Source organism: Protopterus annectens, chromosome 6.part0 (genome assembly GCF_019279795.1).
Source record: "Protopterus annectens isolate FY-2018-M chromosome 6.part0, PAN1.0, whole genome shotgun sequence".
Taxonomy (NCBI): domain Eukaryota; kingdom Metazoa; phylum Chordata; order Ceratodontiformes; family Protopteridae; genus Protopterus; species Protopterus annectens.
This window is the reverse complement of record NC_056737.1, coordinates 1650135772-1650156231: the sequence shown is the minus strand read 5'-3', so window position 1 is coordinate 1650156231 and position 20460 is coordinate 1650135772.

Genomic DNA, 20460 nt, shown 5'->3' with positions numbered 1-20460 from the left:
TGACTGTAATGGGCAGAACCCATTGACTGTTACACTATGCAATAGATGTCGGACATATGTCTCAATCCACCAACCATGGCCTGACAAGGAACATGACAATATTAGGCCAGCAGTCCTTGCTGGAAATTGTGTACATCATGTACAGAGTGTTATGTTAGTTGATTGATAGGTGAGTGTCTAACAGTCATACTCTTGGGAAGATAGCAGTGGGAGACCTGCGCTGCAATGATGGCAGTCACCATTGGGGTTTACCATCCTCCATTATTAGTGTACCCCATCTACATATTCCCCCTCTGCAGTCACATTCACTGTCAGTGACCTTTGACTGAGTACATTAGCAGGTGATTGCATATTGGGAGCTGTCACAGACTGCCACACAGAACCAATAGTTATCCAGGATGGCCTAAGACACAGTCAGTTGTAGTTTTTGCCACTGACAATGACTATGCCAATGACTTCACAATACTATCCTGTGGAACATCATCCTCCCCTGCAAAATTTACATTGTCTGCACACACTGATGAGACACACTGATGTCCCTCTCACCAGGCTGATTAAGGGGAAAGTTACAGTCAGTTGCTTATCAAAGGCTAGGATCCGCCACATTATGAATGCATTCAGGTCATTGGATCACAATTACCAATATGACTTAGTCATAGTCCATGTGGGAGTAAATGACCTGAGATGTACCTTCCTAGACTATATGAAGAGAGACATCATAGAGCTCTCGGAATATGTGTCTCAGGCTGGTATGACCCTAGCATTGAGCATCATTTTACCTTCTCCAAGGATGATGCCACAATACAAACAAAAGATGATTGACTTTAATAATTGGCTTAGCTTCTGGTGTCATTCTAATGGGCTGCAATATTTGTCAGCATGGAAGGAGATGGTCAACAGACCACGCTGCTTTGCCAGTGATGGTCTGCACCTCTCCCACTAGGCTTTCGAATATTAGCTAAAACATTGTCTTCCCCCATAGTGCCTTTTTTAGGCAATGCCAAACTGAAAGTACTTCTGGCATAGCAAATCAAAACCAAGAAAATCTAAAAGTATTACTGCTCAATGCTAAGAGCCTAAACAAAAAAACTCCACTCCGGGAAGTTCTCTTTACCCTAGAAAATGCTGATGTCTGTGCAGTCTCTGACATGTGGTTTAAAGCAGCAGACAGCACACCAACAGTGCAGGGTTATAATGCCTTCCACACATTTAGACTAGCTACTTTGCAGGCAGGGACTAAAGGTGGAGGTGTCTCTATTTACATAGAAAATAAATATATTGAAATGCTGGTCAAACAGAGCAATGCACTCATGCTGCTCCATGTTCAAATAGGGTCTATATTATTATATTGTACGCCCAGAAGAGCAAACGACAGATAACTGACCCCATGTAAGTGAAAGCTTACATCAAAAGTTCAGAACAGCGGCTATTTTCCAATGAAAAACAATCGCTCTTCCGAAAAAAAAAAAAAACAACAGTAAAACATTACTTAATGTGGGAGGCTTCACCCCACCACAGCCCCCTACTTAAATATACTAACTCCGAAATCGCACTACAGTGTCGAAAAGGCAAAGTAGTGAAAGTGGCCAAACAAATTCTTTCCCAGGGAAAGAATTCGCTAAACAGCCGCTGCACTATTTTGCCTTTTCATGCTTTACTGTTCGGCAAAGATGCATTTGACAACCTGCTTCTGCAACAGCATAGTAGGGAACTGTTCAAATTACCATAGGTAAAGGTAAAATCCAATACCACTTCCTTGCAAGCTAAAAGTCCCCCTTCTATGACCCAGGAAATCCATACCATGTATTTAAATTTATTAGAAACACTAACCATCCAACCCAATACCATATTCATGGGTGACTTCAGTTACCCCACTCTTAACTGGAAATCCTATATAACATCAAATGTACATGCATAGAGATTCCTGGATTTTGTAAACACAAACTGCCTGGACCAGATAGTCAATACACCAACCTGGGGTGCAACAATACTGGATCTGGTCACTAATATGGGAGAGTGCTGCACACCCTCTACTGTAATACCTTTCCTGATAAGGTCAGACCACAAAATGGTCTCCTTTGAAGTAAAAATAAAACCTGGACCCCCCAGCTAAACTGAAAATATTCAGGAACTATTCTAAGGCTAACCTCCTTCTACTAAGGGAGAACTTGTCAAAATGTCAAGCCCCTATAAACCCTAAGAGCACATCTGCCTATGCAGAACTGTTTAGAGAAACCCTGTACAAGCATGTTAATAGCTGCACAAAGGCAGCTGTACCAACCAGGAAGAAGTACAGAACTAACTCAAAAAACAAGCCAACCTGGTGGAATCACAAAATCAATCATATATATATAACAGATGGAAGAAAATCATGGCAAAAATTAGGAAGTGCAGCACCCAGCAGGATAAAAGCACTCTCATTAAACTAAACAAATAACTCAGAGGACAAATAAAGTCTACCAAAGCCAAATTTGAGGTAAGTCTGGCCTCTCAGGCCAAGGACAACCAAAAAGCATTCTTTAGCTATGAAAACAACTTCAAAGGCAATACACAATTGTGTGCAGACCCCATTGTAAATGGAGCCACCTGTACTGAGCCAGAAGATATAGCAAACCTCCTAGCTGATAAATTCATCTTCAACTTTACTCCTCTCTCCCTCTCAACCTTCTCTCAGGAAATATGAACAAATATAACTCTCCCTATTATCACTAGGGAACACATCCTTAATGCTCTCTCTAACACCAAGAACACTGCATCAATGGGCCCAGACAATATCTCAGGATGCCTTCTAAAGAGCATGAAACATAATCTATCTTGGCCTCTGGAATTACTATTTAACTGTAGCCTCCAAACAGGCTTTGTGCCTCATGACTGGAGAAAGGCAGCAGTCATCCCTATGCACAAAGTTGGGCCATCTACAGACCCTGGAAACTACAGACCCATAAGCCTCACTAGTCTTATATGTAAAACCATGGAAATAATTATCATAGAGATGATAAATAGAGTTATAGTAAACCTCCAGACAGTGGACTCTACCCAGTTTGGCTTTGTCAATGGCAGATCATGCCTACTCAAGCTGGTGGACTTCTTTGAAAAGGTCACCAAAGCAAAGGATGAGAGCAAAATCATTCATACTGTCTACCTTGACCTGGCCAAGGCATTTGACACAAACTCAAGAGGTTAGGTACAAACCTGTATGTCAACCAGTGGAAAGCCAACTGGCTCACAGCAGGACCCAGGAAGTTAGAATAGGGGAGTCCGTCTCTACAAATAGGCCAGCCATAAGTGGAGTACCTCAAGGATCAGTCCTTGGACCACTTTTTTTAGACATTTACTTCTCATATGTCAAGGCCAATGTCACTGGTCTCTGGCTGACTAAATTTGCAGATGATTGCAAATTAGGAGCTCTTATTGAATCTCACACTGACACAACTGTTCTCCAGGATAGGCTGACACAGACAAACAACTGGTGCCAGAGTCATGGACTAAAACTAAATGCTAAGAAATGCATATTAGTATCCTTTGGGAAGTCATCCATCCCTGGTAACTATCATATTGACGATTGAGATATATATCAAACTAGTTCATGGAGCAAAACCATAGACAGGAGAACATTGTTACAATACAAAAAATCAGAGCATGCTCATCAGGATTCTATCTTGAGATTTTTCACCACATATGGCAGGAACCAACCTATTGTCAGGGATATACTTAATTGCAACTGGAAAATTCTTTTGGCTAATGACACTTTAAGGTCAATACTAGGCCCTCAATGTCAAATGTCATACAGAAGAGGCAAGAATTTGGGAGGGCTATTTTCACATTACAAAAACAGAGAAGGGGGAGGTGCGATATATCATCAGACCACTATCAGTGGTGATAAACTAATTGGTACTTTTCCATGTGGTCACTGCTGCTCCTGTTTACAAGTTAGTACACTAAAAGAATTCACCAGTGCCAACACCAATCGGGTATTTAAAACCAGGATGTTTGGTAATTGCAGCAGTACATGGGTTATTTACTTAGCTACCTGCCAATGTAAAGCTTTTTATGTTGGTCAAACCTCTAGGTCTCTGAGAATAAGGATGACAGAACATCGTAGTGACATGAGGAACAAAAAAGAAACAAATGCTTTATACAGACAAACAATACAACATCCCAATGCCCAGTTTATGTTCATGATCATTGACAAAATTCAGGGAGATAGGAACAACCAACAGGGTTGGCACACCATTTTAAACCACAAGGAACAATATTGGATAACCAACCTTGGATGTTTATTCCCCCCAGGTCTGAATGACCATCTGTGAGTTTCACTGAACACACGAGGATTTCATAATCATGGTTATAACAACAAACATTCATATAGATCAAGAATTAGTACGAACCATTCAATGGTGGTTAGGCCTACATATTATACTCTACAAAGCATGATAAAAAATTGTTCAGGATACGAATATGTATATGTATGGTTTGGTATTCGTATCTGGTATGTTGGTGTTAAACATTGAGTATTGTACAATTACAATGTTGAACTTGTATTATCTACAAGCATATTATTTCAATTTATTATAATCTATAATATAGCTGAGAATGAGGCCAGTATACTCTTTTTGCCTTATTTTGTAATATATTATATGATCAATACTTGGTTCATTATTATTCAGTTCTTTTGAACTTGTGGTTATCACCCTTCAAAATATATATATATATACTAGTGGTATATATTTTCTGCTTTTTTACACTATGATATGCATTCACAAATAGTGACTATGGTATTGGTCTATTACCTTGTAATATGTATGTCATATAATGGCTTACTTCCAGAGCTTTGATTTTTATCTTTAAAATATGACTTAATATCTACACCTCTGGCATTTTTGTGTCACTGGTCATATGCTTTAATCAGGAATGGAACATGCACTTTGTTACTCCAGACACTGGGTGGTGCTGTAATATTGCTTCCAGGTAATCAGAGACTAGTATAAATGCAGGCTGCTTTATTTCATTCAAAAAAACTTTATTGTATTCATTGATAAAGGCTGAATAGCCGAAACCGGTCTGGATTTGAAGGAATTATAAATAAATAATCATCATTTCTTCATTACTGCGTGTTCACTATCGTTTTTTGCTGGTCGTTGGTGCTTTACATTGCTAACTATCATATTGACAACACACCCCTTAGAGTTGATCCAGTAGTCAGGGACATAGGGACACAGATAGTAATCTAACCTTTGATCATCATGTGTCTACAGTGGTCAAGAAATCCTTCTATGTTGTGCAACTTATAAACAAAGGTATGGCATCTAAGTCCAAGGAAGTCATTGTTCTGCTGTATTCGGCATTCATCAGACCTGTCACTGAGTACAATGTCCTCTTTGGTATGTGCCTAACCAGGCATATCCAATAACTGTAGTGTCCACAGAGATTCCTCACTAAAAGAATACAGAGTATAAGTAATATGTCCTATGCAGACTACCTCAAGGCCCTATCCCTATATTGTTTCTCCGACAGGCTTTTGAGGGGAGATCTATATCTGGCATACAGGGCATTGTCAAACCCCACTCTGATGGACATCCTGCATATTCCCAAAACAAACAGTACCAGAATTACCCATTCTAAAGACTTAAACCTTGCCTGTGATATAAATAGGACCTGCTAGAGAGATAGGTATGTATCCCCTTGACTACTGTATCCATGGAACAGGCTCCCCATCCATGTGAAGCCGAGTTCCTCTCTAATCCAATTCAAATGCAATTTTGACAATTAGAATGGGACCTGGAAATCCATCCCTGGTTTGGCACCTATGTCTCTGATGTAAACAGGTAACCTGTAAATGGTTCATCTCCCAAGCCCATGCTTACACTTATCAAGAGTATCAGAACTTGTCAGAGATTTGGGATGCATGGCTAGGCTTAAAAAGGCCCTTGTGGTCATTAGCCTAGTAAATACCTGTGAACCTATGAACACCACACACAGTTGAGCCATTACACATGGAGTTATGGACACAGAGAGTAAAGTAGCCTTTGATTCACACTGGTCAATAAGATGTGGGGATGCATTCACTGTTGTATACCCTACACCAACAGGTTTGGGATGTAAATCCCAGACTGTCACTGCTATGCTGAATGTGGCAGTCATCACATCTATCATTATGTGCAATGACATCCTTGCTATATCACCACACAGCCATACCATACAACTGTAGAAGCCGCACAGATTCCATGGTACACCAATACACAATGTAGATAAGATGTCCTATGGAATCCGTGTCATGACTGTACATGTGTAGTTTGTCCCCTAAATGCTTTGGAGGGGATGTGTACAGGGAGGTGTCAGATCCCATTGTGTACATCCCTCTCATACATGACAGAAATAACATGTCTCACCTGCTCTACATGCCTACAACATCACTGTGGTATACATAGTAGATGCTGCAGAGGCAGTTATGTAACACAGACAGTATGCTGTACGTGAAACTGGCCCCCCCATGTATATGACGCACACATCTGCTGTGACATAGCATGTGCAGGTTAAAAAATGGAATGCAGAACACAACAATCATAATGGGTGGTGGGCAACTGTCTGTACTAGATACATGATATTTGTAGATAGGTCATCTTCTTCACCAGACTTAGACACATGATATTTGTAGATGGGACATCTCTGTCACAACAGCTTATAGATGCATGCGTTTCCCAATCCCTGGTGACACTTACCAAGTGTAGGAGATCTGTTCACATATTAGGGAATGCACGAGTATGCTGAATACTGCCATTGTCCTTCTTAGCCTGTTATACACATATGAACCTATGGAGCAATGCACTTAGAGTGCTGTACCTTGCTGAAGACATATTTCTGCTGTGCTGACATGCCATCCTGTGTTGTTTATTGCCACGGTGTATCCATAGGTTACCACAACAGACTCCTGAAGCAGAAGCATAAACAGGTCAATGACACACCTGTCATCATGTAACTATACAGCCATTAAAACATCATACAACATAAGGTACACAAAATTATGTGGCGTACTTCTGACAAATGCCAGTATCTATCATTAGCCACTACAAGTGGCATACCAAAGCAACACTGCATTACACAAGTACATGTTAACTAATATAGTCACCCTGTGAATCAGACACAGAGCTTCATTTCCCTGCATCAATGGCGAGGATGACAGGGATGTGGCCCAAGTTTCACCACTTGTACAGGGTGTTGTGTGTGGGTGCAGGAGGCATAGATGGACCCAAATGGTTGACAGCATATGTGTGAGTCAGGAAGGGAAGCAGGTAAGATGGACTATGGAAAGGTGCAGTGTGTGTCTGCAGGTGACCTGCATTTAACAGTGGTGTGTGAGTGTGTGCATGTACACAGTCAAGCTCATTGCTATCCCTACATGTGTGTATGTTGTACAGCTTTGGACCATACATGGTAGAGCTGACAGTTCACTGTCTCCACCTCCAAACACAGAAACTAGCTCTGCCAGGAGTTGCACTGGCACCTCCATGCCCAAGGTCAGACGTGGTGGTAGTACCTGATGGTGACTGTTGTCTGCTGGGAACGTGTCCTTCACAGGAACACCCAGGAGAACATGCCCATGGTCTGCCAGGTTGTGGTGTGGAAAGCATACTCCCCTCTGTAGTGCTTGATGTACTGCCACTATGGGAGCGTGATTGTGCACTGTCATATGGACTGTCAGCAGATGGGGTTGCTGACCTACGTCAACTAGTCCGATGCTCAACTCCAACCACATGTTTCAGGACAGACAATGCGTGGTCCAAGACAGACACTGTCTCAGCCCATCTTCTGTCCACTGCATCAGGCAAACAATCTAGGGCATCCCCAGTGCAGTGGAGGCAATCATGGATGTCAGACTGTGCTGCATCCATAACCCTATGCATACATCTGGTGTTCCGTTCAGAACATGCCTTTACCTCCATGATGGCCCAACACATTCACTGAGTGACCCATGATGTGACATCTGTAACAGCAGTCCTTCTACAAGCACCCTTTCAATCCACCTGTGTTGGGACCTCGCCAGCACTCAAGCTATGGCCAGTGTTTACACTCACTGGAGCCATAGTTGCCACACTTTCCTGTTCAATATTCCCATGCTCTGAATGTCCAATATCTGTGGCCTCCTGGGATTGGGTATGTGTGGGAATACTGACTGTGTGCAGTGACAATGGAGACAGAAGAGAGATGTCTACCTCTGGGACAGATTCATCCCCCAACATCCCCACCTGTGCCTCACTGTGGCCACCATCTTCATCATAGTCTGAAGAGATACTGACATCAGATCATGTAGGGGGCAGAGACCAACCCCCCCAGTCACCTGTGATAAGAAAGAAAAAAGCAGCACATGAATATCCGCACTACTGTGTATGAAAAATCCACCAATACTCATAATAACAAAGACTGACAATTGGATTAGCGGTCAGATTTTTCCTCTCTGCTTTCATCCAAAATAGACTTCCTCAAAACAAAATAGACATTCAACTCAAGACCTTTGTAACAATCATTTCAAGTAAATCAGGTAAAACATGAACAGTACAATTTACCTTTTAATTAAGCAATATAACACTATCCTTATTAAAACAACACATAAAAACCCAGTAAACCTCTCTTAACAAATATATTGAAATACACATTTCACTGCCTAACTTAATGTCCTTTCAACCGTTTCTTTTTTAAAAGACATTTTAGACTAAATGCTTCATTTAAGCCAGGAGGCTTATCTTTTCTTCAATGTCACTGCCAAAGTGTTTCTCTATGTTCAACTACACTCCTGTGATTACCCCCTCTAAGATCCTTATGTAGCTGTTCCGGAATGAAAATAAAAACGTTCTACTCTGTTTACACATGATATTATGTTAAAACAGAGCATTAATCTGTCCCTTAACTTTAATAGACTATAAATGTTCCTTAACAAAACTGTATCACACTTACCAGGAGCAGGACTATGGTCTTGATCACTACCTGACGGACCTGTAAAAAGTTGATGGTGAGGTAATATAACTACAACACATGCTGCAGCACAACATCCATATATCTCACATTTACAGTACCTACCGTGTTACTTGTTGTATTGATCACATTCTGAGTATGAGAGTACAACTGAGGTAAACCCGTCAAAGAATTAAGACCTGACCCCCATGTAAAACTATGTACAGTGTGACACACTGACTGCTACAGTATTGCAATGCTGATCACAGTAAGTCTACCTGTTTGCTCCACTGCTGTGGAATCAGTGGCCTGAGTGGTTGTTCCACTGCAGAACCTCCACTGGTGACAACAACCCAGCTACATCTGCTTCCCTTCATTGTGCAGCATTGATAATGTCTGTTTTACAATGTTGAACCTGCGCATATGTCCTGCCATGATGGCCCATGCCATTCACATCACAGACAAGTCTGCCCACAATGCAGCCCACTTTTCCCTGTTTTGCCTCCCCCTGAACAGTGGGATGTGATCATGTAGCCCTAGTCATTCCAGTATAATTTCATTTTCCACATCAGAGAAGGGTGCATGGCATCTACTATACATGATTCCTGAAAGATAACAAAAGGGGAACACATTACAGGATCACATAGAGATACAGCAAGGACAAAATAGCTGACACTATACACTCCTTGCTAACACATACTTCACAGTGTGCAAACATGCTAAGTGTGTGGATACAACTGAGATAGTATCAATGGCATGTGCCATGACAAATACTGCTGTATGATCATACACCCAACACTGGAGTCTACTGTAGTGTGTCCCTGATGGGCGATCCCCCAATAATACCTCATTGGAACAGTGCCACACAGTTAGCAGTGTGCTATTACAACCACGATAAAGGGACAGCCCAATGAGACCAGTGTGCCATGACAACAGACAATACACCCTTGATGTATTGTACATCTTGTGTAGGTGTAAGACAGCAGGAGATCAATGAAATGTCATTATCACAGGTCTACCATAGTCTTAATGCAGTATTCCCTATTCCCCATATGTCTATTTACCCATTTACATCATATTGTACACAAAATGAGTTATATACCTGATGGAGTGCAGTACTCCTCTGTTGATATTTGGGGATAGTAAAGTTTTCATAAAGGTGTGCTTTGTGTGAGGAAAGTCTTATAAATATTGGTTCCCCATAGCCAACTGCTTGCATTTTAACCATGCTACTCATCAGCAGGTGATTGCCTCTAAACCAATCTGTGGGTCTGAAATGCTAATTGTAGCTAACACTGCTGATTTACACTATCATCAGCCAATGACATGCAACCACTGAACAATATATAAGACCTTCATGTAGATTAGGGCCCCCTTCTGATATGTTGTGCTAAGCATTACTGGGGTTAGGAGACTTCATCATCACAGAGGGTAGGTCAGTAGCAAAAACCTTACTATAGAGATGTGTGTGCTACAGGCTGCAGCTGTTGCTGCTGGTAATAGTCATAGGCAGAGAGTGTAAACACTTTGGAGGACAACAAACTGTAGGAGTAGCTGTGGGAGCTGTGTCAGCCTTGTTGTAGAGGTAAAGCCAGACTGAGGCTACCCTTTCCACTATAAATAAGGCATGTGTTTAAGGTAAGTATGTTAGGCAATGGTATCTCTAACACAGTACTAGGCAACATGTTTGGTGTATCCTTGGGCAAGATAGAGTATAAATATAAGAATATGTCCACCATTTGGACAACTGCCAGGCCATGAGTTACATTCTGGTAGTAATTTGCAGCAGGTATGAGGGCAGGCCTTGTTGCAAACAAGGACTTCCAATCTGTATGTTAGCTATGCAGCTGTGATAATCTCCACAGTGACTTTGGAAGGATTTTGTGGTGCACTCTAATATTAGTGGCTCTCATTTGCAAACCTGCATTGACATTCTGTGTGGATGCATATTAATGCATGAAGTGACCCATTATGCACATATAGTTTTGCTAGAGGGGATATGTGAAGTGTGTTCCTACCTGCATGCCTGTGACCTCTATCAGTGAAAAGCAGACATGTCATTTGAAATGCATTGCGTGGATAAAGACTGCATGACTCAGTCATTAAATGCTGCCTTCATAATACTGCAAATTCACTTCTACACACTAATGGATTTGAACCCAGGATTGTGTGTGGAAAAATTCACCATTTGCAAGGCAATTAACAGACAGATATACTGATTCACTGGTGCAGCAGGTGTATTTGCAAGATATATGTGCACACATACAGGCTGTGACATACATTTTCTACATCCATCAGTATATGCATGGCTTTATATGGATATATGTGTGCACCAGGGTCCCAGTTGAACATGTATTTTGCCATTAATGTCTTAACAGTTCTATTTCTACATTTTGATGCTGAAGGACTCATTTACCTGCTGTCACAGGCCTCATATCCATTATTATGTCTTTGTCTTTCTAGTGGTGTACTATTGCACCAGAGTCCAAGGTACACTCCCATTTTTAATATTTTTGATTTAGTAACATATTAATCAAGTTTGGATGACACGGCATAGCACGCAGGTCTGCTGAAACATGCTTAATGACTGTAATTGGCAACTACTATGTTTTCTTTAAACCACACATGTTTAGTAAGAGTTGTGTGGTGGCAGGTTAATGCAGTGCTCTGCAGGTGCAATGGTCTTAGATTCAAAATGGGTGAGGTGTTTATTTTGTAAGTGTGCATTACATATAGTCAAAGAAGCTCTATTTAGCTGAGCTGAGCAAATCAGCGCACAGTGCAGCAACGTGCTAAAAAATATAAAGAAAAGAAAAGTGGGGAGCTAGGAAAGTGGTGAAATGTGGTGCAATCAGGAAGAAAACATAGTGAAAGGCAGGTAGAGATGTGCAGGAAGGGTGTAGAAAAGAACCATAGCTATCCATTTCTTGTAAAGCAAAAACGGTGCACTTTGACAGAATTTGTACATGACTTTGAACTCTTAACCCTAGAAGGAGGGGTGAGGACAACGTAACTGTGTTGTTAAGCCAATTAGGCCAAATTATGCTTGTCCAGTGGACACATATGCAAAATGGAGAGCTATGTATGGGACGATATTTTTTTTTTGGGACAGGTGCCCTTTTTTTAAGGTGAGAGTGGAATGTTGGGGAAGGGACATAGGTACATGCGGAGGAGGTAATTTGGGTAGGTGAGAGTGCATTTGCAAAGAAGACAGTCGACAGGGGCAGTGTGTGACACATGAGGGGGTAAACACTTTAAAATGGAAGGCTGTTGTTGAATCCAAGTCACATGTTTCTCCAGATGGCAGTAGTGTGACTCACATCCTCACCCATGGGACTTTTGACATTGCTCCTTCACGGCCCCAAGGGTGGCAGTGCTGGAGGGTGGGCACCAGGGCAAGCTTGGACCACAAGGTCAGCCAGCATGCTGTTGATCTGGCACAGGCAGTGGTCAAAGCTACAGCAGACTATCCTGTGCACCACGACTGGCAGCTCATCCTGGGTGACAACAGTCCCTAAACTGCCACTCCCAGTGGGGCCTGGGCCCCTTCCCATGGAGCACTACTACCCTACACCACATGTAGTGCATGGGCAGGAGAGATGGCATCACATGTCTGTATCCCAGATGTGCTGGGACCTGATGCCATGGCTGGTTTAGGCAAAGTAGGCAGATCAGCCAGAACTGGCCTACCTTGATGTGCTGTGGTGAATGAGGTATAGCAATAAGTTAAGGTTAGTAATAACCAAACCATTGTTAGTAATAACAGAATGGGACCTCATTTTAATTCATCCAAATACATATTAATGTATAGTATGTGTAACACAACAGTAAATAACATGGCAGTCAGTATGGTAAGAGCATGCCGGTAAGAAGTAAACTATAAGGGCAACAAAATAGTTTAACAAAGTATGTTAATCGTGAATCATAATAACACATAACAATATTACATCACATTTTGCAAAATTATAATTAGTTTAACAACATATGTTAATAATGCACAAAAATAATAAATAAATGAAGATAAGGGTTTGTGTTAGAGAGAGAGAGAAACAATCCATTACTGATAATGCAGACTATATCCCTGAAAACACTGATGCTAAATACTCTAAAGGTGTGTAGTGTCATTTCTGAGTACAGTGAATACAATTCTCCTACAGATGATGTAGCACACACATATATATATATATATATATATATATATATATATATATATATATATATATATATACCTCTCAAGCCATTAGCATGGGTCAGTATGGGCCAAGCAATAACAAATGCAGGTACACTACTACATAGAACACTTTCTCATAATGTGGACGTCTATAACTTATGCCTTTCCTGACCCAAAACCAACTTCTTACACCTACCCAGCATGGCTTCCTCCCAGGCCATAACACTATAACTGCACTACTCTCCTTCTTAGAAACTGTCAATCAAGCCCGGGATTTAGGACACTTAGTATCCACAGTCCTCCTCGATATTTCTAAAGCATTCAATACTGTTTCCCATAAACACCTTTTCTATCATACCTCAAACCTACATGTCTCACCAAATACTTTATCCTGGTTCTCTAGTTACCTGTCAGATAGATCTCAGGCAGTTAAATGGAAGAACACCACCTCTACCTTCTTACATACCGCAACCAGCGTACCACAGTTGGCCATCCTTGGACCTATGCTTTTTAACATCTTTATCAGTAACTTTCACACTGCTATTCCTGATGCCAAAGTCATTCAATATGCAGACAACTCAACTTTAGTCTGGTCTGCCTCAAACCTCCCTGAACTGCTGACACTGGTTTTTCAACTACTGAGAATTGGATGTGCCAAAACCACCTCTCACTCAATGCAAATACATCAAAAATTCTACTATTCCCTCCCTCAAAGACTTACTCTTATGACAAAAATGCATTCAAAGTCCTTAGCCAAACCAACTCATCTATAGAAGTGGTCCCTTTTGCCAAACTTCTTGGCATTACTATAGACAAACACCTCAAGTTTGATATCCATATTCAACAAAATATAAAGAAAACCCACCAAAAGTTAGGTATGCTGTACAGGAACAATCTCTTTCTCTCCAACTCTATTAGGCATACTCGGCCACTACTTACCTTCTCCCTTCCTTATTATACAGATCTCCTCTTCTAACTAACCTGACTTCTTCCATCACCTCTAAACTAGAAAACTGCTATAATAAAATCTCTAAATTTGCCACCAAATTAAAAAATTCCATCCATCACTGCCTTACACTTCGATCACTGAATTGACTAGAACTCACAAATTACCTAGACTACCTCCAACTTACCAAAGCAAACAGACTTGTATCTCACCCAACAAAATGTCCTGCTCTAACAAAGATTCTTCCCCCCTACACCCCAATAGAACTCTCAGATCTGAACACCAAAACTTAATTACTATCCACAAACCTAAATGACCTGCTGGCCAACTTCTCCTCTCTTTCTCAGTAGGCAAGAAATGGAATTCTCTCCCTTGCACACTAAGGACAATATCAAACTCAGAAAAACTTCAAAACCCAGCTTTTCACATACCTGTCCTCTAAATGGAAATGTACCTGCTTTCACCCTACCTCATTCTATTCAAGTAAATGCCCCCAGGAGCAAAACTTGCCAATGCTCACACCTCCGATTCAGTGGTAAATAACAGCTCTAAAAATCCAAATCTGCTGTAGCAAATGTACCAAAATAGTCAGGCTGAATGCCAATAAACGAAAAATAATTTATTAAGCCAAACAACTCAGTGTAGCTTTTCGTCGGCACTCTGCACCAACTTCTTCAGAATTTAAAACAGAAAACTCGCGCCATTACAATGGCTTACATAAATACATTAAAACAGCACATGTGATCAACATGCCCCCTTGCTCCTTACATCTAATTTAAAGGTACTGCACTCACCAAACTTAACTTTAAAATGACAACGATCACTGCCTAGAATCTGAAATTACAATTTATGATAGATTACCTCTACCAACCATATATATAGAAAATATGGGAAAACCATATTCTATACATGTGTATCTATTATAAATTGATATATTAAAAAATCACAAAAAACATTTTAAACTACATTATTACAAAATACAAACATTTGAATGCCCACTCTATCTAAGGCTTAAAAGTACAATGAAAAAATGCAACTGAATTACTTTAACTTATTATCACTTGTTATGACAAGCTTATTTAGCTGACAGAGCCTCAAGGGAACATAAGCTACCATGAAGGATAATGTCCAGTACTACAATAATAGGATATGCCCTACCTCTCTAAACTTCTCAATTTGAGAACACTACTAATTGATAGCATGTTATTGAGGCCAGGGTAGTGATAACCCTCCATTTTTAACTACCACATTAATTCTCTGAATTCTAATCTCAGAGATTCTGGGCCCACCCACCTATTCTCAGAGCAAACTTGGTCTATCACCGAAAAGGTGAACTCATGAGTCGGGTTATTCTTGATGTGCTTTGCCAAGGCATTTTCCATCTACTCCTTCTTCATTGCGTACAGGTGTTCATACAGCCATTCCTGTAACTTCCTGTCTGTCTTGCCTATATAAAATACAGGACAAGACGAGCATTGGGCCAAATAGACTACCTGATCGCTTGTACAATTGTATCTCCCTTTGATCAAAAACTTCTTGTCCCTTATCAAGAAAAATGTGCCTGCTTTAACAAATCTGCATTATTTGCACATTACATTTGAACATCCCAGATCTTGAAGGCATGTTCTTTACTTTCATTTCCACGATGTTCTTGATATTTGGACCTCTCCTGAAGGTGACTTTAGGCTGAGGATTCACATGTTGATCACATGTTCAGCTTTAATGTATTTATGTAAGCCATTGTAATGGCACAAGTTTTCTGTTTTAAATTCTGAAGAAGTTGGTGCAGAGCGCCGACGAAAAGCTACACTGAGTTGTTTGGCTTAATAAATTATTTTTCATTTATTGGCGTTCAGCGTGACTATTTTGGTACATTTGCTACAGCGGATTTGGATTTTTAGAGCTGTTATTTACCACTGAATCGGAGGTGTGAGCGTTGGCAAGTTTTGCTCAGTTTGTCGTTTTTGTTTTTGTCTTTGTGGTGCAACAGTCTTTTAGCGATGTCCAACGCAACACCGGAAGCCAGGGTGAATACTGAGCCAGGAGAACTGACGATGTTAATCAACCTTTTAACTCAAAAGGTCGATTTGTTGTCCCAATGGGTGGATGACTTATCTCAGCCATCGCAAGTAGGAATTGGAACTTTGTCAATCACAGCACGACCTTCCAGAACCGAGCCGGGTGGCTCACAGGAACTGGCATCTGCTAATGATTTAGCCGGAGTTTTGGTTGCCGAGACCAATTTGTTTTTAACTCAACAGAGTCATGAGTGGGATGGAGCTGCCAGGGGTTCTACAGAAGGAAGTCCGAGTACTCGCAGGAATGTTTGCGCTTCAACCACTACTAGTGGAGAAATAGATGAAATGAGGAGTGGGAGTGCAGAATCTAATTTGAACCAATGGCTGAGATGGCCATTTCATTTCAATATGTGCAATGACTCTGCTGGTCCTGATTTAAATCAGAATGAGAGTATCAGCCTCACAACTAAGCTTAATTTGTTTGATCAAAAGTTGATCAAATTAAGGAAATTACAGCTGGAGGTATCATACTTTGGTGAATGCCGGCGGGCGAAGATAGTCCCGAAGGGACTTTGTTCCTGGCTGTACCCAACAGGACTAGAGGAAGGTTCTAAGTTATAATCAGGACCTCCTTTCCTTATTTGATAGGCATGGGTCTGAACTTGTGAATTTAATTAGTACTCATTATCAGGAATCAATAAACAATTTGACAGAAGAATTATTGACCTTGGATGAGGAGATCAAATTGGATATTCATTTTCCAAGGTATAGATATGAGTACGAGTGGATATATACTAGTATAGATCAACATATATCCAAAATCACCTTGACCAAAATAAAGAAGCTCCAAAGGGACATTAAGGCATACAAGGATATGATAGCTTACCCTAGACCCCCTAAGTCTCAAGGGAATTTTATGGGGGAAGCTAGACGAGTATCGGGTCGCTCGCATGAGCTGCTAGAGCAAAGGCCTCTATTACAACATTAGGAGCGAGAGGCCGGGGTTACAACTAGGAGCCCTGAGAATGAGAATTCAAATGGGAGGAGAAAGGTTTCCGGTCCCCAAACCAATCAGGTAAACCAGACTCCTGAGTTGGAAGGGGCAAATTTTCAGGTCCAAGCCTCATCTCCACAACAAGCATTGAATCGGAAGACGCGAAACAGGTGCAAAACCAGGAGAAACTAATCGGGAGTGCTGATGATTGTTCACCCCCTAACCCACAGCTTACGAAGTAGTATTCAATATGGGGAAGGATTTCAAAATTTATAATTATTCCCAGTTTGTTTTTCCACAACCCTTGGCCGATGTTTTGGCCAAAGGGCTGTCATTTGTACCTACTAGGAGGGCTAGTGTGGAAAGATCTATTTTGGACTTGAAGCTTTTTGTGAGGAAGCTTAATCTCTCTCTCTTTTTGGGTAATCAGTCCAGGTCATTGAAACCTTATTATGTTCCTAATACGTACAACCCACCATTACATCCTACCTTGGGAGTTTTCGAGCAAATGTGTGATCTGGACATTCGCTTTTTATTAAACTCGAAACGCCCAACTAAATTTAATATTACAAAGAAAGAAAGGGACCTGTTAAATGTTTTATGTTGTTCATCAGTCAGACTCATGCAACCGGATAAGGGTGGTGGCTTGGTCACCATTGATGTAGAAGACTACAATGATAGGATATTAGCCATTTTTTCCTCTGATACATATCGAGAAGTATCGAAAAATGAATTGAATGGAAGCATTACCCGGGTCCGTTCTTACTACGAGGATATGTTCATTAGTGGGGTGATTGACTTGGATGTGCTCAATTTCATCTTCTCTTTAACACCAAGAATCCCGGTGTTGTTTGGGAATCCCAAGATCCATAGGAATATCCAGGATCCACCTATGCACCAATTAGTCAGTGCTAAAGGGAGTATTACTTATGCAGCGGCCAAAGTGGTGGATTCAATCCTTAAAAAATATGCGACTAGTGAACCTCATATCTCAAGAGATTCTTGGTTATTTTTGGTGAAGTTTGGTTCTACTCCCTATAGTGGAGATAGTTATTTCTTAACCATCGATGTTATTGATTTATATTTATCTATTCCTCATGGTCTGGCAGTTGAATGGATTGAATTAGAAATTACTTCTAAACCACCTACAGATGAGATCTCGATGGTTAGTGAGCTCCTGGATATCATCCTAACGTGTAACTTTTTTTCATTCAACAACCGATGGTTTCACCAATTGGTGGGAGTCCCGATGGGTTCGCCTTGTGGGGCCAGTGTGGCCAACTTGGTGATGGCCCATTGGGAGAAGGAATTTGTTTTTTCTAACACCATCATCCAAGAAAAGGTGATATTATATACACGCTTTCTGGATGACATTTTTATTATCCTCAAGGGTGACCAAGAGGCGACATATTGTTTGGTTGACAGTTTCAACAGGTCAACTGAATTTTTAAAATTTACTTCATCTTTCGAAACAGAAAGGATAGCCTACTTGGATGTGGAACTTTTCAAGGATAAAGGTAGGGGTTGTTTCCTAGGCAGAATTCATCGAAAGCCTACTTTTTTCAACTCTTATTTACATTTTGACAGTGACCATCCTGCCCATCAGAAGAGATCCATAGTCAAGGGCCAACTGGTCAGGGTGGCCAGAATGGTTTCTAAAGAAAGTGACTTTCATGACGAGTGTAGGTTCATATTGAATCTATTTTTGTGTAGCGGGTATCCAGAGGAGCTCATTGTTGACCTATCTATGGAAGTCAAATCAAAGAGGTCCAACGGTCATTTCCAACCCATTTTGGGGTATCCCAAGTCAGAGTCTGTCATACATCCACGGGTCAATCATAGTAGTGGTATGTACCACTGTAATCTTATCATCTCCTACAATTTGGATGCTAAGGACATTGTGTCAGTCATCAAGAAGAATTGGTGTTTGTTATTGGCAGATCATCTGGGGACCCCTGGGTTGAATCCTCAGCCTAAAGCCACCTTCAGGAGAGGTCCAAATATCAAGAACATTGTGGAAATGAATAAGAACATATCTTCAAGATCTGGGATGTTCAAATGTAACATGTGCAAATATTGCAGATTTGTTAAAGCAGGCACATTTTTCTTGAAAAGGGACAAGAAGTGTTTGATCAAAGGGAGATAAAATTGTGCAAGCAATCAGGTAGTCTGTTTGGCCCAATGCTCATCTTGTCCTGTATTTTATATAGGCAATACGGACAGGAAGTTACAGGAATGGCTGTATGAACACCTGTACGCAGTGAAGCAGGAGAAGATGGAAAATGCCTTGGCAAAGTACATCAAGGATAACCCCAGTCATGAGTTCACCTTTTCGGTGATAGACCAAGATTGCTCTGAGAATAGGGGGGGCCCAGAATCTTGAGATTAGAATTCAGAGAATTAATGTGGCAGTTAAATCTGGAGGCTTATCACTACCCTGGCCTCAATAACATGCTATCAATTAGTAGTGTTCTCAAACTGAGAAGTTTAGAGAGGTAGGGCATATCCTATTATTGTAGTACATTATCCTTCATGGTAGCTTATGTACCCTTGAGGCTCTGTCAGCTAAATAAGCTTGTCATAACAAGTAATAACACGTTAAAGTAATTCAGTTGCATTTTTCATTGTACTTTTAAGCCTTAGACAGAGTGGGCATTCAAATGTTTGTATTTTGTAATAATGTAGTTTAAAATGCTTTTTTGTGATTTTTAATATATCAATTTATAATATATACACATGTATAGAATATGGTTTTCCCATACTTTCTATATATATGGTTGGTAGAGGTAATCTATCATAAATTGTAATTTCAGATTCTAGGCAGCGATCGTTGTCATTTTAAAGTTATGTTTGGTGAGCACAGTACCTTTAATTTAGATGGAAGAAGCAGGAGGGGGCATGTTGATCACATGTTCAGTTTTAATGTATTTATGTAAGCCATTGTAATGGCGCAAGTTTTCTGTTTTAAATTCTGAAGAAGTTGGTGCAGAGCACCGACGAAAAGCTACACTGAGTTGTTTGGCTTAAATCACTTTGAGATCTGCATCCAGCGCCGGATCGTACCGAGGGGGCTGAGGGTGCTCAAGATGCCTACCACGGGCACCCTCCATCCTGAGTTACTGTTTGACTGGCAGCAACTCAATATTGAGGTAAGCCTCAATTATATGAAGCTGATGAATGCCTTCTTTTTACCAATAGAAACAACACTTAGAGATGATATCAGGAACTGCCAATTAAACATTTATGCTGCATATCCTGACTTTGCCATAGATAATGCTTTCAATAGCATGTTGGACAATGTCTTACAGTATGAGCGACGCCTTTTGAATCAAAAAAGAGCTAAACTTCAAAGGGACAGTGTCGATTTTAGAATGGGCCAGATTTT